The sequence below is a fragment of the Gracilinanus agilis genome, chromosome 3, assembly GCF_016433145.1.
Source record: "Gracilinanus agilis isolate LMUSP501 chromosome 3, AgileGrace, whole genome shotgun sequence".
In the NCBI taxonomy this organism is placed as follows: domain Eukaryota; kingdom Metazoa; phylum Chordata; class Mammalia; order Didelphimorphia; family Didelphidae; genus Gracilinanus; species Gracilinanus agilis.
Genome location: NC_058132.1, coordinates 184,425,442 through 184,452,953, shown reverse-complemented (window position 1 = coordinate 184,452,953; position 27,512 = coordinate 184,425,442). Strand labels below are relative to the sequence as shown.

Genomic DNA, 27,512 nt, shown 5'->3' with positions numbered 1-27,512 from the left:
GCCTCAGGTGATGAGGGCCTTATTTTTTTAATTTGAAAAGGGTATAACTTTAGAATGTATGTTGTCTACTTGTTATCCTCCTTTCTAGCCATATGATTGGTTTCTTTTTTTTAATTATTTTTTCTTGGATGGCATAATTTACACTGATACTCCAATATAATTATTTGTTAATAATGCATTTAATCTTGTTTACATATACTGTGTACCCATTCATTACAGTCCACTCCTTCCTTAATTTCATTTCCTTGAACACCTTAGTATTTAGTCACTATCAATTATATAGCATCTCTTTGAGAATATTGAAGTTAAAAATATAGACCATTGTTAGTGGGAGAAGCTTGAATTAATAAAAGACTTTTTCAATTTCCTAAAGAAAATTTAACAATATCATTGTCTCCATACATTCACTCCCCTCCCCTGTTTGGTTCAAAGTCCAGCTAAGTGTATATTTGCAGCTTGGTTAAAATTGGAGGAGAGGAGGACAAAGTATTTTTAAACTCAGTCAGAGTGGACTCTGTGGAGGACACATAGACCACTGTGACCGAGTTTAAGAATACTGAAGAAATCCACCTGGAATAGTGAAGTAAGAAAGATTCAAAGCCTACTGACCACCTTTCAAATGGCCACAGAAGAACAAAAATGTCTCAAAACAAATTCTGGAGTGGTAGAATCAAAAAAAGGGGTGAAGCAGTCTCCAGCCCAGAAAAATGTAGAGAGACACATTAGACTCATCTCAGTGGGGTAAAAGAAAGACAAGTGAACAAGCCTTAGTAGAACTTGGACATGATACACTGCAAGAAGCAAGGAAAAGAGCTCAGCCTGCTTGGCCTAACCTTAGCAAGAAAAGAGGAGAAACTAAAGTAATACAGAATAGGCAAAAGTGGGAAGAACTCAACCCAACAAAGTCTACTTACAGTTGATATAGGCAGAACTCAATTCAAACCAGTTAACCTGAACTGCTGCAAACCTCTACACATCAGGTCAGGCAGACCACTTCTATAGAGTACTCAGTCAAGGCCAAGAGATTTGAGCTGATCCTAGGTATAATACAAACAAAGAAATAATAACAAAATTAGAAGAAAAATTAGAAAAGAAATTAAAAAAATTAATAGCTTAGAACAAGAATGTACTAAAGAAAATAATGCTGTATTAAAGGAAATGTAATGCCTCAAAGTAAAAAATAACTAACAGAAAGGAATTAAAAAGTCTCAAAGAAGAAAATTGCGCCATAAAAATTAGAACTGTACAAATGAAAACTAATGACTTCATGAGAAAGTAGAAAAATAATAAAAACAAATTCAAAATAATGAAAAAAATTTTTTAATTGAAATGTCTCACTGGAAAAACAACTGATTTGGAAAATAGATCCAGGAGATATAGTCGAAGAATCATCTGATTGCCTGAAAGTCATGATCAAAAAAAGAACTTTGACACCATATTAAAAAAAATATCAGGTGAAATTGCCCTGATGGGTTTCCAGGAAGATGGTGGCTTAGACAGAGCAAATCTTAAAACCTCTGCACCTTTACACACCTAGATAGAAAACAATGTGCTTTGATAAGAAAGAGGACCAAATCTAATAACGGGACAGAGTGGGGGAACCCTAATGCAGCATAACTAAAGAAGTAGACCAAGAAAAAGGTTTCAATTCTTGAACTGTTGGGTCTGAGGGCATAGAAGGGGAATCCCAGGACCCCTCCCCCATGTTCTTTGGGGAGTCTTCAGCAGCCCAGGACATCTTAGGGCCAGTGGGTTTATTGGTCAGGAGAGAGGGCTTTGCTGGCACCGGGTCAGGGAGTTAAACACAGGCACTGGAGAGGTGTTTGGAGGAGAAAACCAGAGAAACACAGCAAAAACACCAGGAATAAGGTGGCTTAGAGAGAGCCAGACCCTAGAATCCATACAGCTTGGTTTCCTCATACCAAGATAGAGAATGCAGGGCTTCAAGAGGAAAGAAAACCAGATTACACACAGTGGGCAAGTCAGGGGGACCCCACTGTTGGAGAGCTAAGATCAGCAAAAATATTCCTTCTTGTCCCTCCACTTTTTTGGGGTTTTTGTTTGTTTGTTTTTCCCTCCCCTTGAGGTTTTAGCCTCAGGGCAGATTAAGCAGTAAGATTAATCCAATCAATATAGGATTAATCCCAACAATTAGACAGACAAGAAGTCTTCAGAGGGTAGAAAAAGTAACTACAAACCTCCATTGCCAGCTGGGGGAAGATCCTTCAGCAAAGAGCATTAAATACATCTGCTCAAACTAGCAGAACAAGGAAGGAAAAAATATGAGTAAGCAACATGAAAAGAGAAAAGAAATGACAATTGACAGCTTCTTTCAAGGAAGTGAAAAGAGAGAAAATGAAATAGAAATAGAAGAAGAGGAAGTAGTTCCAGTGAACTGGACACAAGCTTTGGAAGATCTCAAAATTCAATTAACTCAAGAACTTCAGCAACTCAAAAAGCAAGCAAGAGGGGCAAGAGACACTAAACACATTTTGACAAAGGAAATACATGAACTAAAACAGGAAAATAAAGTCTTAAAAGCCAGAATTGCCCGGCTTGAAAATGAAGCAAAGTAGGCAAAAGATGATCTACAAAGAAAGTCAGACTAGGATGACCAAAAAGCCAGGGATTAAAATTCAGTCTTTAAAAAACAGAACTCAACAACTAGAAGCAAATGACTTCAGAAGTTAGCAAAAATATATTAAACAAAATTTAAAAAATGAAAAATTTGAGGAGAATATGCAACACACCTCATTGATTCAACCAAAGATCTAGAGAACAGAGCTAGAAGAGACAACTTAAGAATTATTGGTTTACCAGAACATCATGATAAAAGAAAAAGTTTAGATAGCATCTTACAAGGAATTATCAGAGAAAATTTCCCTGAAGTTCTCGAACAAGAGGGAAAAGTGGAAATTGAAAGAATCCACAGACCACCTCCTACATTTAATCCACAACTGACAACTTCCAGGAATATTATAGCCAAATTCAAAAACTACCAGACCAAGGAAAAATATTATAAGCTGTTAAAAAGAAGTCATTCAGATATCAGGGAAGCACAGTTAGGCTAACACAGCATCTGGCTGCATCTACATTGAAGGCCTGGAAGACATGGAACACAATATTCCAGAAAGCAAGAGAACTGTGTCTAAAATCAAGAATCAACTATCCAGCAAAACTAACTATATTATTGCAAGGGAAATTATGGTCATTCAATAAAATCAAGGACTTCCAGACATTCATCTAGAAAAAAATGGACTTAAACAGAGAGTTTGCTGCCCAAACCTAGAACTCAAAACGATCAACATAAGGTAATTAAGAGAATGGGGAAGGAAAAAAAATTCTTTTCTTTAAGGGACACAACAAGTTCAATCAATTTATATCCCAAGCAGAAAAGAAGATATTGGCAAATATTTAAAATTGTTATTACTAACAGGTAACTAGAAGAAGTTTACATAGAGAGAACAGGGGCAAATTGTATAGGATGAAATGTCAAGCAATATATATATATATACACACATATATATGTATGTATGTAGGTAGGTAGGTAGGTATAAATATATACAAAACTGAGGGGGAAAGAAGATAATAATAAGAAAAATAGGAAAACAAACAAAAAGGAATAAATTTATATCCATAAAGGGAAAACAATTCAACCAAAATCAGAAGGGAAACAACAAACTGGGAAAAAATCTTTATAACAAAAAAATTCTGACAGAGGTCTAATTACTCAAATATACAAGGAGCTAAATCAATTGTATAAAAAAATCAAGCCATTCCCCAATTAATAAATGGGCAAGGTATATGAATAGGCAATTTTCAGATAAAGAAATCAACAGTATCCATAAGCACATGAGAAAGTGTTCTAAATCTCTAATAATTAGTGAAATGCAAATCAAAACAACTCTGAGGTATCACCTTACACCTAGTAGATTGGCTAAAATGATATCAGGATAGAATAATGAATGTTGGAGGGGATATGGCAAAATTGGGATGTTAATGTACTGCTGGTAGAGTTGTGAACCGATCCAGCCATTCTAGCTGGCAATTTGGAATTCTGTCCAAAGACCAATAAAAGAATGCCTGCCATAGCTCAGTGGAGTGAGAGTCAGGCCTAGAGACAGGAGGTCCTAGGTTCAAACTCGGCCTCAGCCACTTCCCAGCTGTGTGACCCTGGGCAGGTCACTTGACCCCCATTGCCCACCCTTACCACTCTTCCACCTATGAGACAATACACCGAAAGTACAAGGGTTTAAAAAAAAAGAATGCCTGCCCTTTGATCATACCATTGCTGGGTTTATACCCCAAAGAGATCATACATAAATAGACTTTACAAAAATATTAATAGCTGTACTCTTTTTGGTGGCAAAAACCTGGAAAGCATGGGTATGCCCTTCAATTGGGGAATGGTTGAAGAAATTGTGGTATATGCTGGTGATGGAATACTATTGTGCTCAAAGGAATAATAAACTGGAGGAATTCAATGTGAACTGGAAAGACCTCCAGGAATTGATGCAGAGTGAAAGAAGCAGAGCCAGAAGAACGTTGTACACAGAGACTTATACACTGTGGTAAAATCAAATGTAATGGACCCCTGTACTAGCAGCAATGCAATGACCCAAGACAATTCTGAGGGATTTATGGAAAAGAACACTAACCACATTCAGAGGAAGAACTACAGGAGAGGAAACGCAAAAGAAAAACCACTGCTTGAACACTTGGGTTGATGAGGACATGATTGGAGATGTAGACCAGAAAGGACCACACCAATGTAACTATCAATAATATGTAAATAAGTCTTGACTGACCACACATGTTAAAACCAGTGGAAATGCAAATTAGCTATGGGTGGGGGAGTTTGAGGGGGTGAAGGGTAAACTAAAAACATGAATTATGTAACCATGGAAAATTTTTCTAAAAATAAAAAAAAGAATTAAAAAAAAAAAAGAAATTGCCCTGATGTTCTTGAACAATAAGAGGAATTAGGGAAATAGTAAACAAATTACCTTCTGAAAAAAATTACAAATTAAAAAAACCCAAGTCTTTTATAGACAAATTCCAGAACTCTCAAGCCAAGTTGAAAATACTACAGCTAGGAAAAAATTATTCCATTCATATATTGTAAAACCATAGTCAAAATTACACAGGAACTAGCAGCTACTACATTAAAGAATCAGTAGGAGAGAATATGAAATTCATAAGAGAAAGGATATAGACCCCAGCCAAAAATAACCTATCCAGCCAAAAAATAAGCATAATTCTTCAAGAGAAGATATAGGCACCTAATTAAAGAGAAGAATGCAAGTTATTCCTAATGAAATGACCAAAGTTAAAAATAAAATGTGATGACCAGATTTGACACTAAAAAGATGCATAAAAATTTAAAAAGAAAAAAAAACTTGAGAGAATCAGCTAAGCTAAACTAATTACTCTCTACTGGGAAAATGCGAAGTAGGATACTTAAGATTTGAATAGCATAAGAGATATCTAAAATACTTATTATATTTAAAGTAATCAAGAGAAATAGTTGAAATAAATTGATTACATTCTTGCATGAGAGATAACTAGAATACTTAAGATAATTATGCCCCAAGAGGTACTTAAGATACTTTAATGTAATCAAGAAAAACAATGGAGTTAAACTGATTACATTATTCATAAGAAGGTAATAACAAAGATGCTTCAGATATCTATAATTTTTCAAGTACCTAAGATACTTAAAGTACTTAGGATTCTCAAGGTACTGAAGATATTTTTTTTCATTTAATAATTTTTATTTTTTAGAAAAGTTAACATGTTTACACAATTCATGCTCTTACTTTCCCATTCACTCCCTGACCTCTCCCTACACTTAGCCAATGTGCATTTCCATTGGTTTTAACATGTGTCATTAATCAAGACCTATTTCCAAATTGTTGATAGTTGCATTGGTGTGGTAGTTTTGAGTCTACATCCCCAATTATGTCTGCCTCAACCCATGTGTTTAAGCAGTTGCTTTTCTTCTGTGTTTCTACTCCTGAAGTTCTTCCTCTGAATGTGGGCAGCATTTTTTCCATAAATCCCTCAGAATTGTCCTGGGTCATTGCATTGCTGCTAGTACAGAAATCCATTACATTCTATTTTACCACAGTGTGTTGGTCTTTGTGTACAATGTTCTTCTGGCTCTACTCTTTTCGCTCTGCATCAATTCCTGGAGGTCTTTCCAGTTGACATGGAACTCCTCCAGTTTATTATTCCTTTTAGCACAATAGTATTCCATCACCAGCATATACCATAATTTGTTCAACCATTCCCCAATTGAAGGGCATACCCTCCTTTTCCAGTTTTTTGCCACCACAGAAAGCACAGGTATAAATATTTTCATATAAGTCTGTTTATCTATGATGTTTTTGGGGTACACCCCCAAAAATGGTATGGCTGGATCAAAGGGCACACATTCTTTTATAATCATTGGAGCATAGTTCCAAATTGCCAGCCAGAAAGGTTGGATCAGTTCACAACTCCACCAGCAATGCATTAATGTCCCAATTTTGCCACATCCCCTCCAACATTCATTGCTCTCCCCTTTTCTCATTTTAGCCAATCTGCTAGATGTGAGGTGATACCTCAGAGTTGTTTTGATTTGCATTTCTCTAATTATTAGAGATTTAGAACACTTTCTCATATGCTTATTAATAGTTTTGATTTCTTTATCTGAAAATTGCCTATTCATGTTGCTTGCCCATTTATCGATTGGAGTATGGCTTGATATTTTGTACAATTGATTTATTTCCTTGCATATTTGAGTAATTAGAACCCTGTCAGTTTTTTGTTATAAAGACTTTTTTCCCAATTTGTTGTTTCCCTTCTGATTTTGGTTGCATTTGTTTGGTCTGTACAAAATCTTTTTAATAAAAGAAGAAATTTAACAAGAAGCCAGAAGGAGACAATTGAGATATCAAGGAGCACCAATTAGATCACACAGGGTCTGGCAGCCTCCACGCTAAAAGACCGCAAGACTTGGAATATGTTAATCAGAAAGGCAAGAGAACTGGGTCTACAACCAAGGATCACCTATACATCAAGACTGACTATATACCTCCAGGGGAAAGATGGGCATTCAGTAAGAGAGAAGATTTCCAAGTATTTGCATGGAAAAGACCAGGACTAAATGGAAAGTTGGATATCCAACCACAAAAATCAAGAGAAACATGAAAAGGTAAATAAGAAACAGAGGGGAAAGGAAGAAAACTTTTATTTTTAAATTTGCCTCTTTAAGGGCTTCAATAAGATCTAATTATTTGTATTCCTATGTGGAGAAATGTTAAGTGTAATTATCTATAGTGAACTCTAATCATTATTATAGTATTCACTATTATAGTAATTAGAAGAATTATTCATAGGGAGAGGTTGGAGTACTAAATCGTCTAAGATGATATGGGGGGGTGGTAAAGAGGGGAATGAATAATAGAGGACACCAAGAGAAACCTGAATGAATAAGAAAAATAGGATATTCTATTACATACAAAGAGGTAATGGGAAGGGAAGGGATGAATACTATTATAAGAAGAAGAGGAAGAGAGCATTAAGAGGCAATATTTAAACCTTACCCCCAGTGGAATTAAGCCTGAGAGGGAAGAGTAGCTATATCCATTGGGATATAAAACTCTATCTAACCCTACTGAGAACGTCAGAAGGGATAAACCAAGGGCAGCAAGGTAGTGGGGAGGTCAAAAAAGGGAGGGGAGAAGAAGGGAGAAGGAATTCATTAGGCCTTAAAAATAAAAAAAGGGGAATAATAAGGGAGGGGATAGAAAGGGAAGTAAATCAAGGGAGGGGACAAGGGTTGCTGGCTTAAAGCAAACCACTGGTTTAAAAGGAAATAGTGTAAGAAGAAGGGGTAGAACTAGGAGAGGATACCAAAATGTTGGAGAATACACAACTGATAATTATAACTCTGAATGTGAATAGGATGAACTTGCCCATAAGATGGAAGCAAATAGCAGAATGGATTAGAAACCAAAATCCTACCATATGTTGTCTATAAGCAACATATATGAGGTGTGTGGACATATAGGTTTCAGGTAAAGTGCTTGAGCAAAATCTTTTGGTCTTCAAATGAGAAAAAAGGCAGGCATGGAGATCATGATTTCTGACAAAGCCAAAGTAAAAATAAATATGATTTAAAAAGACAGGGATGGTAATTATATCCTGATAAAAGGCAGTATAGACAATGAGGAAATAACAGTGCTCAATATGTATGCACCAAGTGGCATAGCATCCAAATTCCTAAAGGAGAAACTGGCAGAGTTCAAGAAGGAAATAGATAGTAAAACCATACTAGTAGGAGATCTAAATATTCCTCTTTCAGATCGTGATAAATCAAACCAAAAAATAAATAAGAAAGAGATAAGAGAGGTGAATGAAATTTTAGAAAAATTAGATTTAATAGATATATGGAGAAAAATAAATAGGGACAAAAAGGAATACACATTCTTTTCAGCAGCACATGGTACACTCACAAAGATTGTCCATGTAATAAGGCAAAGAAACATGGCAAACCAATGCAAAACAGCAGAATAATAAATGTAACCTTCTCAGATCATAATGCAATAAAATAATAATTAGTAAGGGCACCTGGACAGGTAAATCAAAAACTAATTGGAAATTAAATAATATGATTCTCCAAAACCAGTTAGTCAAAGGAGAAATCATAGATACTGAAGATATTAAAGAACTTTATCAACATTAGAGCAATGAATAGGAACATATAGTGACAGAGAACAGGGAATAAATTGAATATGATGTCAAGATATTCAAAAATAAAAGAAAAAGTAGAAAAAGAGAAAAGGAGAGAAGTTTGCAGGTAAATTGTCTCATATGCTCCAACATGTAAGAATCAATATAGTCCAAGGGAAGATGAGAAGGGGCAAAGAAGTTTTAAATCCTATTCTTATTGAAATTGAAACTAATTGGGAATAATACCCACACTCAGATATAGAAATCTATCATACAATAAAATGTGGGAAAATTGTCATAACAAATCTCTTTGAAAAAGGTTTCATTTCTCAGATAAAAAGAAAATTGAGGCATTGCGATTAGGGCTCTAGACTGTTGCCATAGTACTTTTTGAGTATATTGCTCCTATACTCTGCTGGCTCTCAAGGAGGTGGAGATGATCAGTCTGCTACTACCCCAGATAGAGGAATGTGAACTGAACATTGGAAAGTTTCACAGCATTGTCAATGTTATGACCTCTTCTCCATTTAAGTCTGCCCACAGTGCTTTAGGGAATGGTAATGCAGTTTCTAAGAGTATCCTACATGACGATCTCTGACTTTTCTTGGAAACCAACATGCCAGCTAAGAAGAATAAAACCTTATTGGGTGTTGGGCACCCTAAGATTGGGGCTGCTATAGAAGAGGCTATCCCTTCAAAACTAGAGATATTGTTGCTGAAATCCGTAGAGAAGTTCCTCTGTACTTTCATACTCTGGTGAAAGGTATGACTGAGGCTTCAGCTTCCAAGGCCCAAATGGGTCTAGGACATAGCTACTCTTGGACCAAGGTCAAGTTCAATGTGAACATAGTAGACAACATATTCATCCAGTCCATCAGTCTTCTTGACCAACTGGACAAAGACATCAATACTTTTTCTGTGAATGTCAGGGAGTGGTATGGCTATTCCTTTCCTGAACTGATAAAAATTATCAACAAATATGCCACATACTGTCTCCTGGCCTTTCTCATTAGCAATCAAAAAGAATTGAATGAGGAGAAACTAGAGACTCTCTGGAGAAGCTGACAATGGATGGGGTGAAGGCCCAGGCCATAATGGATGCATCTTGGTCTTCCATGGGCATGGGTATCTCTCCCTTTGACCTGATCAATATTGTGAGTTTTTAAAGTCAAGTGGTATCTTTATCTGAGTATGCTCAGAGTTTGAACACTTACCTTTGATTCAAGATGGCCCAAGTGACCCAACAGCCTATCAGCCCTCACTGGGGAGGCAGTTGGTGCTCGACTGATCTCCCATGCTAGGAGCCTTACTAATCTGACCAAGTACCCAGCATTCACAGTGCTGAGAATGCACTCTTTAGAGCCCTGAAGACTCAGGGAAATACCCCCAAATATGGACTTATATTCCACTCAACCTTCTTTGGCCATGCATCCACCAAGAATAAAGGCAGAATCTCCTGATACGTGGCAAACAAATGCAGCATTGCATCCTGGATGAATTCTTTTCTGAGGTTCCCACAACTGTGTTTGGAGAGAAGCTGCAGGAACAGGTAGAAGAATGCCTATCATTCCTTGAGACAGAGGACCCATCCTGGAAGAATCTGAATGTCATGAAGGAGGTAGTGAAAGAAGCTTGGGAAGAGGTTGCAGAGATTAGGAGGAAGCTGGCCAAGAAGGAAAAGAAGCAGCTGAAGGAAGAGAAAAAGTACATAGAGGCTTTGGCAGCTGCAGAAAACAGCATTCCTGAAAATCAATAGGAAACTGAGAATGGAGAGGAGAAACCAAAAAAGAAAAGAAAACAGCAGGAGGATGAAATAAAAGAAGCCCCCAATAAGATGTCCACATCTTCCAAGCCCAAGAAAGGGAAAAAAAAAACTTTTATATTCAGAAGAAGGTGGGGTAGCAGCAGACACACCAATTAGAGTCAAGCAAAACAAAAAAGAATAAAGCACCAAAGACTTCTGGGAGTAAGGACAAGAACCCAGGACTTGAGGCTCAGGCAATGACTGGGCCCACCACCCAAGGGCAAGGACCGCAATATCTCTCCCTCATCCCCAATAAAGACATGAACTCACAGAATGCTAAAAAACTAATTAATTATTTATTTTAAAAGAAAAAGAAATGAGTCAAATTTATAAGAATACAAAACATTTCCCAATTGACAAACAGTCAAAGGACATGAAGGGACAGTTCTCAGAGGAAGAAATTAAAATTATGTTTAGTCATATGAAAAAATGTTCCAACTCACTATTGATTAGGGAAATGCAAATTAAGAGAACTCTGAAATACCATCTCACACCTATGAGACTGGCTAATGTGATGGAAAAGGAAAATTATACTCTCGTGAAGCCAGTCTGAAAAGCAATTCTCTTCTACAAAAAGAACTTTAGAAAAAAAGGGGAAAAGCACAGGAATCTCATTTACAATTATTTAACAGATATCTACTCTCTACATAGCATTCATTGCTCTCCTTGGATGGTTTATGCCTTTTGTGGGGTTTTGGGGTTTTTTTTTAATACGGATGTTGAAACGTCACAGGAAACCAGTCAATCATGGATAACACAACAAAAAACATTTAACTGATAAAGAAAAAGAAATATATTTGCATCTTTCTTATTGTGGTAACAACAAATATTAAATTTTAGGAAAGTAAATTCCTATAAGAAGCTATCCTGATGGTTCTCATTTAACATTAAATAAAGTTTTAGGATGGAAAGGTTCATTGCTAAAGATAAGTAATCAGAAAAAATTTAATAGAGTCATTTTGCTCTTTCTGTGACACACTTTTGTGGCCAGTTTCATCCTACTGCAACAGAAATTTGATGTATGCCTTTCCTATTCTACCTAAGGTGGCATCTATAAGACTGGAAGAGCTTACTACCTGGGAAGCTTTTAAGAGGATTATAGACAATAGTGAGAAGAGAAATAATTTAGCTAAAGCTTTAGAAGAAAGGGAATACTTTAGTCAAGACCTTTTAATTTTTCAATGGGAAGGATGTGTTCAAGGCTAGATAATGTTGGGGAACCATATAGATTTGTCCCACAGGAAGATTAGATAGAATTGAATCCAAGATAATTCAACCCAATAAATATTAAGTAAGCCTGTGAGATGGTAGGTAGAAAGTGCTAGGTAGAAAGGATATAAAACAGAATAATAATAAAAACAACAAAATCAAACACACTCCTTGGTTTCAAGTAGCTTACATTCTTTTAGGTGAGGGAGGAGGGTCATACCATAGATAAGACAATTTGAGGAAAAGAAAGAAAACACTAATAACTAAGCATGGCCTCTGTTATTTAGCTCACCTTTTGTTGAAGTAATTTTCTTTAGGACAGAGTTTTTTTTTCCTTCTCAAATCAAATGTTTTGTTTTTTTATGATAAAAATAGACAAAAAAATTTTTTGGTCCATTTGAACAGTTTATTCTCTCCTTTTTCCCTTTTCTTTTGTTCTATTGTCCTCTTCTGCCTTTCAGACAGCTGTAAGAGGATAAAGATATGTTTATAATAGCATCTCATCAGTGAAAAATTATTTAAGCTATTTTCACCCACTCCCCAAGCATATACTTTATGGGTGAGTACTTAAGATTTACATACACACACACACGCACACACACACACACACACACACACACACACACACACATATATATATATATATTAGTGCTGGTAAAGTTGAGCTACATATCAGTAGTTGTAGATAGTCACTTAATGATATTTTTGGATTAACATAAACCCAAAAAATGTCCCTCCCTAATTGTTGTATCTTCCCTCCTTTCAGGTATATTAAGTAGTTTTTGTCATTGTCCTTACATTTGAGGCATTTCTGAAATAGAACTCATCTGTATATAGTTGATCTGGCCTAGTCTATTTTCTGATTCACTATTTCTTTCAATTTCATTTAGGCTTATCACTAGAAAGAACCCATATTGATATGGTAAAGTACAATAAATTCCCTATTCTTGATAATAAAAATAATTTGCCATAAATCTATACAACTTGGTAATTTTATATGTCTCATATGATAATGAGAAACCTCATTATCTCAAAAATGTAATGAAAAAGAAAAGTACTTAGAAAGAGTTAACTATATTTCTCACTCCCTGTTTAAAGCAGAATGATATCAGGGGAAAGGAACTCTACATCTGTAATCAAAGAACTTTATTTCAAAATCTGGCTTTGATAGTACATGAGAAATGTTGGATAACTCATTTCAACAGTTTGAACCTCATCTATAAAATGAAAGGGGTGGTTGAGCAAGTTGATCTGCAAGTTTCCTTCTAGTTTTAAGTCCTATGATGGTACTTAATTATACAGAGTACTTAATGGGGAAAGTTATTTTTTAATTACATTTGCATAGCTTGTCAAAATGATTACTAAGTAATGATGTATTAGCAGACGACATATTATTTATGGGTGTAAACAAAGTGAAGTCAGATATAGAGATGAAGTCAGCTTGATTGAATGGGACATAGCTTGTAGTAATAAAATGTTATTAAGAATGGGCAAATTTCGACAGTGTCACAACAAAGTCACCATGTAGATGCTGAGATCATGTGAGGTAAGAGCAATGACAGGCCCTCAACTTCCTTTATTCTTCAGTTCTTTCCTTGCCTTTAAAAACAGCAGCAATATCAACAACTTAGATGAAAACCCAGATGTACAACATAATCAAGAATAGTACAATTAGGGGCAGCTGGGTAGCTCAGTGGAGTGAGAGTCAGGCCTAGAGACAGGAGGTCCTATGTTCAAACCCGGCCTCAGCCACTTCCCAGCTGTGTGACCCTGGGCAAGTCACTTGACCCCCGTTGCCCACCCTTACCAATCTTCCATCTATAAGACAATACACCGAAGTACAAGGGTTTAAAAAAAAGAATAGTACAATTATTAATTCATCCATATTTCAAATGATTATGGATGCTAGTTAACTTAGTGAAAATCTTTGAATTCAAAATCATTTCTTCATAAGCCGTCTTAAAACCAACTCTATTTGCTTCTGATAACGCATATCCTGTTTATTTTCCTTGCTATTTTCTGAAGAATTTTTGATGTGTTATATGCAATGAGAACTTCAGGTTGAAAGGAAAAACAACTCCTTCTCCCTTTACAAAAATTCTAAGTGGAAGTATTTTGAGAGTTGGCAAAGGAGACATTGACCAGAGCTCACAAATATTTTTCTCGAGCACTCTGGTATTCACTTAATAGGTCTTTCTACATTTTCATATGCTTTTATAATGAAAAAAAAAAGAAATTCCTGCTCAACCAATATTCCCTTAAGAGTTGTCTATAGAATAAAGATAAACCAGGGATAATGAAAGGAGAATAGAAGACTATCCTTTACCCTAACATTGCTAAGAGTTTAGCATCCACAGTTTAACTAGATGCAAAATTGAGAATTGATGACAATTGTTTCATTTAATGAGTAATAAAGAAGATGATTTTTGGAGGGTATTTTTGAAGATTTTATTAAACAAGTTTTCCTGAGAGATTTGTGTGTGTGTGTTTTTTTTTTTCTAAAAAGCACCTAGAAAGGTGCTGCAACATTTAGCCTAGAAGGAAAATGCCAGATGTGATCATCACCCAGACTGATTCTTTACTCATGTATAAATCTAAAGGGAAGAGCTCCATAAAATTACACCTTGGTAGAAAAATTAAACTTTTTTTTAACCATTCAACCCCATCATCCCTAACTCAAGAGCAGTCAAGGTAATTTTTATCATCTTTGGTGACTTTGTGATTTATTATTTTGTATCTTAAAGAGATAGTGAAATATTTCTATTAGAAAAAAACAGTTTTGACACCCACAAAATTGGAATTGATTCCACTGAATGTGCAGTCATTAGTGTATGTTGGGGGAAGAATATGCTAATATGAGTGTAAACAAGCTTCAGTAATCATCAGTAAAAATGGCATATTATTCTAAGTTAAACTTGTACTTTTGGAAATCATCAATGTTCCTGTTCAACTTTTGTTTTTACTCTATATTTTTAGATTCCAGAGCAACAACAAATTAAAACTAATTCCTAAAGGAGTTTTTAATGGGCCATGACAAATGAAAGTTCCACTATGAACACTAAAATACATGCTTTGGGCCCTACCTCACTTTTTTAACATTGTAAATAATTAAACACTGAGGGGAATCATTTATAATGTATAAATATAAAAACAGTGGAAATTGAAGAACTCTTGACAACTCAAGTTGCTTATTTTCATAAACTCTATATCAATATATTTTTGTATTTTGAACTGACAGGAGGAGTAATGAAGCTGTTTTAAGAAAGATCTGAGCAAAATGAGTTACTCTCTTAAATTATATTCTGGAGAGTAGAGGAAAAACTTCATATTTCATCCATCATCTAATTACTTTCCTGTTATAGTGTTTTCTTCATGAATATTAAGGTTAAAATCTACAACCAATGCTAGAGCTTTGATAACTCAAAATTTACATACAAATATATATATGTATATATTTATACGTATATGTGTGTGTATATGGTTACTTTTGTATTTGTATATGTATGTTATAAAATTATATATCTATATTAAAGTTTCATATATGTATAATTATGTGTGTATTCAAAAAAGTAATATTATCTTATCCTGCACTGAGATAATGAGACATTGTTCTGTACACTCGGTTTGGGTCTTAGTCTGGATCACCACTTTTTAGGAAGGATATTGATAAGTATACAAGAGAAGGGCAAAGAGGACTCTGAAGGAGCTCAAGAATTAAAAGAGATTAGGGGCATTAAAACTGGAGAAAAGAAACAAAGAAACTTTTTTATAAGTATTTAAAGAGGTTTTATGTGGAAATGATTTAGGAATATTTAGTTAGGTATCAGAGAGAAGATTTAAGAGCAATGGCATGAGTATTTCTATATACTACCAATAAAGTCCAACAGGAAAAGTTAGAGTAATCTTATCAAAAATAACTGTGGACAATATAAAATGCCTGGGAATCTACCTGCTAAGGCAAACCTAGGAAGTATATGATCAGAATCACAAAACATTTTCATAAAAATAAAATCATATCTAAACAATTGGAAAAAATTGCTCATGCATAGGGCAGGCCTCAAATTTAATAAAAATAACTATTCTAGCCAAATTAATTAATCTTATCAATGCCATACTAATCAAACTACCATCAAATTAGTTCGTAGAACTAGATAAAATAACAAAATTCATCTGGAAGAACAAAAAGTCAAGAAAATCAAAGAAATTAATGAAAAAATATGAAGGAATGAAGCCTTACCATACCAGATTTCAAACTACAATATAAAGCAGTATTCATCAAAATATATTTGGTACTGCCTAAGAGATATAATAGTGGATAACTGGAATAGATCAGGAATTCAACACATGAGAATAAATGTCCATAGCAACTTAAAGTTTGATGTATACAAGGATTCAAGTTATTGAGTGAAAAAAATCACTATTTGACAAAAACTGCTGGGAAAACTGGAAAGTAATATCTCAGAAACTATACATAGCCCAACATCTCATGCTATACAACAAAATAATGTCAAAATTCATATTTGATCTAGAAATAAAGGATGCCACTATAAAAAATTAAGGGAAAACAGAGAAGTTTACCTCTCAGACTTATGAATAAGGGAAGCATTTATGATTAAACAAGACAAAAAGAACATTATGAAAAACTAGATGCATAATTTTGATTTCATTAAATTAAAATATTTTTAATAAATAAAATCAATGCACAAAAGATTAGAAAGGAAACTACAAACTGGGCAGAAATGTTTATAACAAGCCTAACAGAGAATTTATTTCTCAAGTGTATAGAGAACTAAGTCAAATTTATAAGAATAAAAACATTTCCCAATTGAAAAATGGTCAAAGAATATGAGCAGGTAGTTCTTAGGGGAAGAAATTAAGACTATCTATATTATATGAAAAATATAATTTGTGCCAAATAATTATTGATTAGAGAAATGGAAATTAACACAACTCTGAAATATTACTTCATACCCATCAGATTGGCTAACAACCAAAAAGGAAAATGATTAATTTTGGAGGGCATGTTATTGGAGGGACACTAATGTACTGGTGTTGGAATTGTAAACTGATACAACCCCTCTGGTTGTAATGTATATTGTTGTAGCATAAGAATGATAAACAAGATGACTTCAGAAAATCCTGGAAAGACTTATATAAACTGATGCAAAGTGAAGTGAGTAGAATCAGGAGAACAATGTAAACAGTAACAGAAATATTTTATAATGATCAGCTGTGAAGGACTAATCATTATCAGCAAAGCAACTTTCTAAGACACCCACAAGGGACTCATGATGAAAAATACTATCCACAGTCAAAGAGGGAACTGTTGGAATCTGATCAGAGATTAAAGCATGCCATCTTCCACTTTATTTCCTCCGTAAGTGTTTTCCTGTAACTGAGATGGATATCTTCTATCATGACATAAGTAAGAGGGAAATATGTATTGCATAAAAGTGCTAGTCAAATCTAAATTAGACTATTTAACATCTTGGGTAGGGGAAATGGATGGAGGGGGAAAATTTGAATCCTAAAATGTTAAGAAACAATTGTTTCTACATGTAAATGAAAATAAATAAATGAAAAATTGAAATAATTGAAATTCATCTGAAAGAATAAGGCCAAGAATATCCAGAGAATTAGTGAGAGAAATATGAAGGAAAATACTTATCTGTACCAGATCTCAAATTGCATTATAAAGTGTCAACTATAAAAACATCTGGTACTAGCTAAGAAATAGAATAATGGATAAGTGGAAATAGATGAGGCAATCAACACAACAGTAAATGACCATAGTAACCTACTTGTTGATAAAACACAAAATCCTACTTTTTCAGTGAAGAACTCATTATTTCACAGAAATTGCTGGGAAAACTAAATCAAAAACAAAAACAATATGGCAGAAACTAGGCACAGGCCAACATTTCACACCATATACCAAGGTAAAGTCAAAACGGATACATGATTGAGGAATAAAGGGGTATACCATAAATTAGGAGAGCATAGAATAGCTCACCTGTAGACCATGGATTTGGGAAGAATCTATGTTCAAACTAGACATGGAAAATATCATGAGATGTAAAATAGATAACTGAATATATATATGTATACATGTATATATATATGTATATATATACACATATGTTTTATTATGGGGAAAACCAGGGAAGTTGACTTAAATATTAAATGTGGGCTCTTTAGGGTGGATAGGAGACAGGAAGGGACAATGGGTAACCAGGTTTAACTATAAGTGGAATGACCGTTGACAGAAGTGGCAGTTAAGCCTGACTAACTGTCACTCTGCCCCACCCAGCCTGGAATAACTACAGAGTATTACATACACACAATGAGGACTTTAAAGTACTAGAAAACTCAGAAGGAAACAGTTTAATTATAATATGAGGGGATAGGAAAGGGGGTTAGGTGAAGCTATGACTAACTACCCAGGACTAGAGTCAAAAGGATAAGTTCCTTAGCCAACCTGGCTTCTTCCAGGTTTTCACAGCATGACTAAGGACCTGAGGAAGGGGGCTTGAATTTGGGGTCTCACAATTGTTCCAGAGATGTTTTCAGGATACCAGGAACCAACTCCTCCATAGCCAATGATTCAAAGTAACCAGGTAGGGAGAGATGTCTGCAAACTGTCCACCAGTCCATCACAGGCCACTTCCCTACTCAGAGTTGACTTGCAGGATTGATGTCTTCTGCCTTTTCAACCTTCACCACTCTCCAAGATCCCAGGGAATCAGGGTACAACTCCACTTCCTCTGAGGTCTCCCAGGGTCAGTTACAGCTTGTCCCAACCACCATGGAGTCCATCTCAGAGAGAGAGGTCCACTTCCTGCTTCCCCATTCCATTTGGAATTCTCCAGTCTGATCTTGGAATTCTCAAGCCCTTCCTGATAGGTCTCTTACATAATAACTAAGTAATCCTCCTCACAACAGTTTGCACAAACAAAACTAATGCAACCAAAATTAGAAGGGAAAAAACAAACTTGGAAATTAATTTTATATCATGGTTCTTCTGACAAAGACCTCATTTTTCAACTATAAAGAGACCTGAGAAAAAAATTTTTTATAAATTTGAATACAAAGCATTTCTCAAATGAGAATTGGTCAAACAATATGAACAGGAAGATCTCAAAGGAAGAAATTAAAACTATAATCACATGAAAATGCTGTAAATCATTATTAAGGAAATTCATATTAAAACAACTCTGAGATACCATCTCACACCTATCAGACTGGCTAATAAGACATTATACCCTATCAGGGCCACTGTGAATTGATCCAGCCATTCATACAAATTTGGAACCATGACCAAAAGGACATAAAATTGTGCATAACCATTAACCCAACAATATCACTACTAGGTCTATCTCCCAAAGAGATGAAACATAGTGGGAAAAGACCTGTTTGTACAAAAATATTTCTAGCATTTCTTTTGTGAATGGTAGCAAAGAACTGAAAACTGAAGGAATATTGAGCAATTGTGGAATGACCAAGAATTCTGTGGTATATGCTTATAATGGAAATACTACTGTTCACTTAGAAATAATGAACAAGGTGACCACAAAAAAAAAAAAGAAAGAAAGAAAGACTTACATGAAGTGTACCAAATTAAGTGAACAGAACCAGGATCAACTGTGAATGAATTAACTATTGTCATCAAGTAAGGATTCAGGACAACTCCAAGGAATTTATGATAAAAAATGCTACCCACTGCTATAGAGAGAAAAATAGTCTAAATGTCAATTGAAGCATATCATTTTCCACTTTCTTTCTTCCATGAATTTTTCTCTTGTGTAAGCAGTTATGTATCTTCTTTCACAATATGATTAACAAGGAAATGTATATTATATAATAACACATATACAACCTATATCATATTACCTGACTCCTTGAGAGAGAGATGGAAGGGAAGGAAAGAATATGGACAGCAAAATGTCAGAAAAATAGTTATTAAAATTGTATTGACATATGATCATGAAAAAATAAAAATTAAATTAAAAAGGAACATTAGGTAGAAGTTGCAAATAGATTAATTTAAGTGTGATGTAAGAATAAACATCTTAGCAATTAGAACTATTTAAAAATGGAATGTGTTGCCTCTGGAGGTAATAAACCACCTATCCAAAGAAAGTCCTTAAGCAAAGGTTTAAGGAAGAAGAAGAAAAGACTCATTTTTTTAGTTAATTCTAAGAATCTATCATTGATATCAAGGTCATTGATGGTACTGGAAAATTTTCTCACCAAATATTAAAACCAATGATTTGTTTTTAAAAGAGATACCGACATAAATGTTCTCTAAAAATAAGTTAAGTACGCTACTGAAGGAAGCTCTGTAGAAATGAATTTGCCTGGGAGATATTAAGGAAGAGAAAAGAGACTAAAGATAGATAGTTTGAAGCAACAAATGTTGAGGATTTCAAGTAACTACTAAGTACTGATCAGTATAAAATAAATTATGGCTAGCAATTTGCTCATTGTCTCTGACATTAAAGAAGGAGAAATAAGTAATTTTTATCTTTATTCCATTTCAGAATAGTAAGTACATTGTGGAAATTTGAGTGATAAGTTTAAAAGGCAAAGATTATGCAAATCATTAATGGTAAAACATATCAAATTATGAAGTTGTGAATTTGGCTCAATGGATGATATTTTCTATTTTTCAAACTCTTATTTTCTCCTTTGGAAGCTCATGTCCTGGGGAGGCAACATTCTCAAACTTACACCTAGCAATATAAGGTGCTCCTAAAGCCTAATGTCTCACTAGTGTCTTCCCAACATAAACAGAACCATGATCTAGACTATTGTCTCCCTTTACCTCTCCAGATAAATTTACCATGTCATATTCCATTCACCTAGTCTCTACTCATTACTCTTAGAGGTCATACTTTCTCAACTTATTATGTTTTGTTAAGGATTTAAAAACCAGTAATATTCTTTCCAGAGCAATCGAATTGTGCAGTGGAGAGAAGTGTTGGGACTTGATTCAGAAAGACCTATATTACTGAATCCAAATATGACCTCATACACTTACTGTGTGACCCTGGCAAAGTCACTTGACTCTGTTTGCCTCACTTTCCAAATCTGTAAAATGAATCAGAGAAGGAAATGGCAAAGCACTTCAGTACCTTTGCCAAGAAATCATAAATGGAGTCTAGAAAAGTTAGACATGATTGAACAAAAATAACAATAATCTTCATTTTCTTCTCAAAGGACTTTGCATTTTTCTAGATATTCCTTGAATAGTTTGACACAAAGAACAGATTTCTAATGACAGAACTTTAGATACTGTTACAAATCAAAATCAGGGAAATCTGTGTTGGAAAACTGTTGACTCATTTTCAATCTGAATACAGAGACAGCCACCTAATCCCTGTATCCTTTCTCCCCAAAGCAGTTCTTCCCTGGCCAAAAACAATGCTAGTTTTCACACAAATGGCATTGTTCTACATATAAATCAGAAAATTTCATTCTTTATTTCCAGGTTCATATTGAGGTAGAAATATCTTTGAGACATTTTGAAAATGTGGAATTCAATGGACACAGCTAAAAATTAAATGGAGGTGGGGGGACCTTTTTTAGACCTACTGTAAATGCATCTTTTTCTGAGGCTACAGGCATCTGAGATAAATTGATTTTTGAAATAACATAGCAAGAGTTCCCATTTCAGCATAGTGACAGGTCCATTGATAAAATCTACTCAGACAGAAGCCAGCTTCTGGAAAGTCAGCCAGTTTATTATTGCAATTCTACCAAAGTAAAGGAAATGTCCACCTATACTCAGACTCATCTATCTTCTTTCCAATGCAGAGGTCATTTTTCTTTTTCTTCTATTAAAATGAGCAGAAATTGAACATAGATGTATTGATTCTCTCTGATCCTTCTCCTTCTGAGATTTAGTAATCTTGCCTTTCCCTAGACAGTCTATTTCTGTCTCAGAACCATCTGACAAGAGATTTAGTTTCCATATTAAATGATTCTCCTAATCCAATCACAAACTTCTAGTAGTGTAGAGAAACAGTAATTACTTCAGTAAAAAAAATTTATTAAAAAACTATTGTTCATCCTTCATTTTGAAAAGGACCAGTGGATCCTCTCTTGATTTGCATGTGGATTGAACTTAAGTGAGGCAGAGTCACAAAAAGTCATTTGGCACACTCTCTCTTCCAGAATTATTGAAAGTCCAGTTACAGGACAAAAAGTCAAGATGTCTGACAATGGTCTGAGATGCAATAGCTTATTTGATGCCTGACCAAGATCTAAGCATTCCACAGTACCTACTTCTGCCACATTTATGGCTATTGGAATGAATTCATCCATTCTGAGGGGAAGTCTTCACATGCTTGAGGTAGACATTGTCTTGGTTTTGAGGTCTCTCAGTTTCTCTCAACCTGGTTTAAGCCCACCTGCTATGAGAGTTTTACCAGGATGCAGCTGCTACACATGCATGCTATAGCTTCTCAGAGCAGCAAGTAAGAATTGGATGGCAAGTGGACATCAAAGGTGGATGAGCAGCCCTGCAGAGTACTCAGCAAACCCTCACAGCATAGGTGCTAGCTCTCCTTAAAGTCTGCATATACCCCCAATATATGGAAATGTAAAATTCATTCTAAACACAAGCAAATCATTTATATCTATTTTGATCCTATGCCTGAATATTTTTACCATACAATTCCTTACACTATAAAAGTATAGCCAACTATTATGCAAGATTCACGTCTAAATCATTCTTCATGTAGTCTTCAGGTTTTAAAAATTTGCTTTCAAGGAAATAGACTTCTGAATTTTTGCTCTTTGACATAAATAAGCATCTTACATCAAAGAGTCCTTTATTGATAGATGCCACTCCATATTGTTTATTTGCTTTTACTCTCCCCTTCAGATATTAGCTTAACCAGTGCAATTGATTTAATTGGATAGGCCATCTTAAGCTGGTGTTCTGCATCAGGCTTAGAGTTGAATCTTTATAAATCAGGCATTGATTGGGAAGCAGTGAAAAATTCCAAGTGGGAATTACTATTTTTGAGTTATTATTTAATCATTTATTATTGTGAATTATCTCTGTGTTATATCCCTGGATGGAAGGATAACATTTATTTTTATTATTGGATAACTTGCTAAATATATAGAGTTTTAAGTAATGACTAAGATAACTCATCATATGCATTATGCACAAAGTGGCTACTTCAGGCCTAATGATGATTTTCTTTGTCACTGTGCACTTATAGGGAGAGATTTAGTTGAAAGGAATGAACAAAGTTTGATAAACTAATAAGAAAGATCCTCCTTATTCTCTAAAGTTAAAAAGAAATAGATCTTTTACTAGGCAAATTACCTTGTTTTTGAACTATCAAATGAGGACTCTGGCTCAGAACATGACCAAGGTCACTAATAAGGTATGTTCTTCTGATCTTTTAAGGGTATTAATTAACACAATTTCATTTTTCAGTCTTCATTATTTTCAGGACAAAGACTAATTATGTTTTAGAGAAGTTTATCTGAAGTTTATCACTGAAAGAAAACACTTAAAAAGTGAGTCCTTAACTTAAGCCAATTCATTTCACAAAATGTACATTGAGAGAAACCTTCCCTAGGCATAGCTTCATTTTATTATTTTAATCATTCACTTCTTTCTGTCGATCAGTGTCAACAACTTGTCAAAACCAGTCAAGGGCACAGGTTTCATATCCATATAAATAGGCTGTAATTATCTTTAGTGAGTCTGACAGACTTGCACAAGCCAATTATTTGGAAAACATGAAGATTAACACAAAGCTAGAACAATTTAGGCTACTTTAAGACACTGGTAGTTTCTAAGTGTTAGGAGATTATTACAGAAAAACTGCTTAGATCAGATCACAGATTGAGAATTATTCTTATTTCTAAATAATGTTTTCTGCAAGGATATTGATAAGAGGAGAGCACCCAGAAGAATGAAATCAAGATGGGGGAGCACTTGGACTCATGCCATATGGTACACAGCTAAAGGAATCAGGGATGTTTAGACTGGAAAAGGGAAGATAGGGCACACAAAGTAGCTTTCTTAAGATATTTCTTCTGCTCAGGTCCACTGAGAAAATTTTATGGCTAGGTATGGTGGTGTACACCTATAGTCCTTGCTATTGGCAGGCTGAAGATTCATTTACTTGAGTTTAAGAATTCTGACCTTCAAATGGGCTAAAGCCAATCAAGTAAACCTACTAAGTAGGAAAGAATATGGCGAGTCCCTGGATAGCAGAGGTCTACCAGGAAACTTAAAGATGGATGAAATGACCCAGCTTAAGAAAAAAAGGAGCAAGTTAAAGCTTCTGTGTCAGTAAGGCTTGTGATTAACCTATGAATAACAAGACCTGAGAAGGTCCAAAATAAGGACTACCCTAGTCTGAGAGGAGAGGATGAGAAAAAAACAGAATAGGATAAAAGGAGAGAAAATAGGTAAAGTGTGTGGATATTATAAAGGAATATTTTTTTAAAAGAAAGGTTTTTTGGATAATTTTAATTAGGCACAATGGGCTATCTCAGAAGGAAGTGAGTACTTTCTTCAATTCAGGCCTTCAAGTAAAGGCTGGATGAAGTCTTTTCTGCCTTGCTTTATGGCATATTTTTGTTCAAATGATTAAATGGCTCTGAATTCCCTTAATAACATATATTTAATGATTCTGTCCCTGAAACTGAAATTTTAAATATATATTCTAAAGCAGAAAGTCCCTCTCAGTGAAATGATATCTGCTTTGTAACTTATAGTATTAAAGAGTTGACCTAGGATACTGAAAATTTAAATATTTTTTTTCAAATCCATGTTAAACCATACTAAAATTATGGTGCATAAATTTAAGGCAAAATAATTTTGTTCTAAAAACAATGTAATAAAACAGAAAAGCACCAAAAGAATTATATGACCCAATACAGTGAGATAAAGATATAGTTATTTAATACAAATATGTAAGTGGAAAGAACAATCATTTAGTAATTGAAATTAAATGCCATAAAATTATAAAGAAAAAATGTGGACTTGAAGGAGAAATTTGAGAATAAATCTCTCCCAATTTCTTGTAAAGATTAGGGTCCATGTGTAAAACAGATAATATTAACTTTTCAATAATATATTTATTGTTTTTGGTGATTTTACTTTTCTCTTTAAAATATGAATCTTTATTATAAATGAAGTTTTCTTGGTAGGGTGAAGGCAAAAGAAAATGTAGTAGATAATAAGCTGAGCATAAGACAAGTATTTACAAATAGTAAGAAAGTACCTAACTAAAGGGCTTTGATGATCCAAAAGCATTTGTGAGTTAGATAAGCTTTATCCTTGAAAGCCAAATTAACTGGAAAATTAAAGCTTGTGTTTGGCTCCCAGGAAAATTCTAAAATGAAGAATTAAAACCATTTTTAGTAAATAGCTAGAGAGGGAATGATTATAAAAAGTCAACACAGTGTCTTTAAGAAGAGGTCATGACAGGGGGCAGCTGGGTAGCTCAGTGGATTGAGAGCCAGGCCTAGAGACAGGAGGTCCTAGGTTCAAATCCCAGCCTCAGACACTTCCCAGCTGTGTGACCCTGGGCAAGTCACTTGACCCCCATTGCCTACCCTTACCACTCTTCCACCTATAAGTCAATACACTGAAGTTAAGGGTTTAAAATAAAAAAATAAAATAAAAGAAGAGGTCGTGACAAACTGAGTATATTTCCTTTTTTTGATGGAGTTACTAATCTGGTAGATAGAATATAGTGCTTATAATATCCTTATATGTTAGCAAACTATTTGGTAAGGAATTTAATATTCTTTTAGTGAAGATATGGAGCTATGGATTAGTAAATAATAGAGTTATATGGTTCAGAACCAGTTGAATATTCAAAGACTAAGGGTAGTTCTTACTGTTCCATTGTCAATGTGACAGGAAGCCCTTGCATAGTACCTAAGGAAACTATGCTTTGTCTTGTATTATTTAACATTTATTATCAATGACTCAGACCAGGTCCATGGTACAGGGCCAAATTTACCTCCATTTCCCCTATTTTTGTATGAACATTGAGCTAAAAATAGTGTTTTTATTTTTTAAATAATTCTTAGCTCACAGGCTATATTTGTCATTATAACTTGCTCATCTCTTAATCAGATGAATTGATAAATAATTTATGAAATCATGAAATAAGACCAACAAAACCATTTCTTTGGGTACTTGCCAGGAAAGACCACAATGGCAATGGAAAGAGGGGCTACCATCACACTTTTATTAATTGAAAAATTCTGTTTAATTAATTTAGATTATTTTCCCATGGTTACATGATTCATGTTCTTTCTCTCCTCTCCAACCCCCACCCCAATAGCTGACACACAATTCCACTGGGGTTTACATGTATCATTGATCAAGACCTATTCCCATATTTTTGATAATACAATCACATTTTAATAAGAGTGAATGTGTAGGGACACAGAAAGTATAGGAAAAGCAGCAAAAAAGGGAATACAGAGGCAAATGATATAAAATTAGAATCTGTTACCCTGAAAACTATGATCCCCAATAAAACTATGATTCCCAGAAAAACTAAGATTCCCAGAACCCCACTCATTTCCTGTCATTATGTGCTGATGTAGAGAGGATATAAATTGGGTAATTTCCATGTCTTGCCCTCTTCTCTTCCTGTGAGGGCAAATGTGAACTTGGGACTTTTTAGCAGGTAGAAAATCTTGGTCATATAGTTCTGTTTGTCAGATAATAAACTTTATAAATATAACACTTCAAGTATTAAACACTAATTTTATCTATTAACTCTAAGTTTTCTAGAATATCATTCACCTCTCTTATCTCTTTCTTATTTATTTTTTTGTTTGATTATCCAGATCTGATAGGGGAAGGTTGAGGTCTCTCACTAGTATACTTTTGCTATCTATTTTGTCCTTGAGCTCCACTAGCTTCTCCTTTAGAAATTTGGATGCTATACTATTTGGTGCATACATATTGAGTACTGATATTTCTTCATTGTTTATACTGCCTTTAATTAGGATATAATTACCTTCCCTATATATTTTAACTAAATCTATTTTTACTTTGGCTCTGTCAGAAATCATGAGTGCAACTCCTGCCTTCTTTTTCTCAGTTGAAGCCCAATAGATTTTGCTCCATCCTTTCATTTTTATTCTATGTATGTCTGCCTGTCTCCTGTGTGTTTCTTGTAGACAACATATGTATGGTAGGACTTTGCTTTTTAGTCCACTGTGCTATTTGCTTCCATTTTATGGACAAGTTCATCCCATTCACATTCAGAGTTATAATTATCAACTGTGTATTCACAGACATTTTGATTCTCTCTCCTAGCTGTGCCCTTTCTTCTTTCACTATTTCCTTCTATATCAGTGTATTATTTTTAATCAGTTGCCCCAATCCCCACCCTTATTGTACATCCCTTTCTCCTCTCTCCTTTATTATTCCCCTCTTATTCTACTTTAGGGTCTTTTTAAGCTAACCACCCCCCACCCTCTGCCTTACTAGTGTTGCTTCCCTCCCCCCCAGTCCTTTTGTTACCCTTCTACTTCTCTATAGGGCATGAATCAATTCTCTGCCCCAATGGATCTGATTATTCTTCCCTCTTTAAGTTGATTTCAGTGCACTAAAGTATTAAATATTTCCTCTCTCCAACCTCTTTACCATTCCAGTTTATTGTTATTCTTCCCTATTTGCCCTCACATGCTTCTTTATGGAATAAAAATTTAATCCATTTTGTTTATTTTCTCAATTTTCTTAATATTACCTTCTTTTTTACCTCTAGTTTTGTAT

General features: G+C 34.6%; 1 pseudogene; it reads left to right on the top strand.

Moving 5' to 3' along the window:
* Positions 1–5,444: 5,444 nt before the first annotated feature.
* Positions 5,445–14,743, top strand: LOC123241349 (annotated as a pseudogene).
* Positions 14,744–27,512: the final 12,769 nt, after the last annotated feature.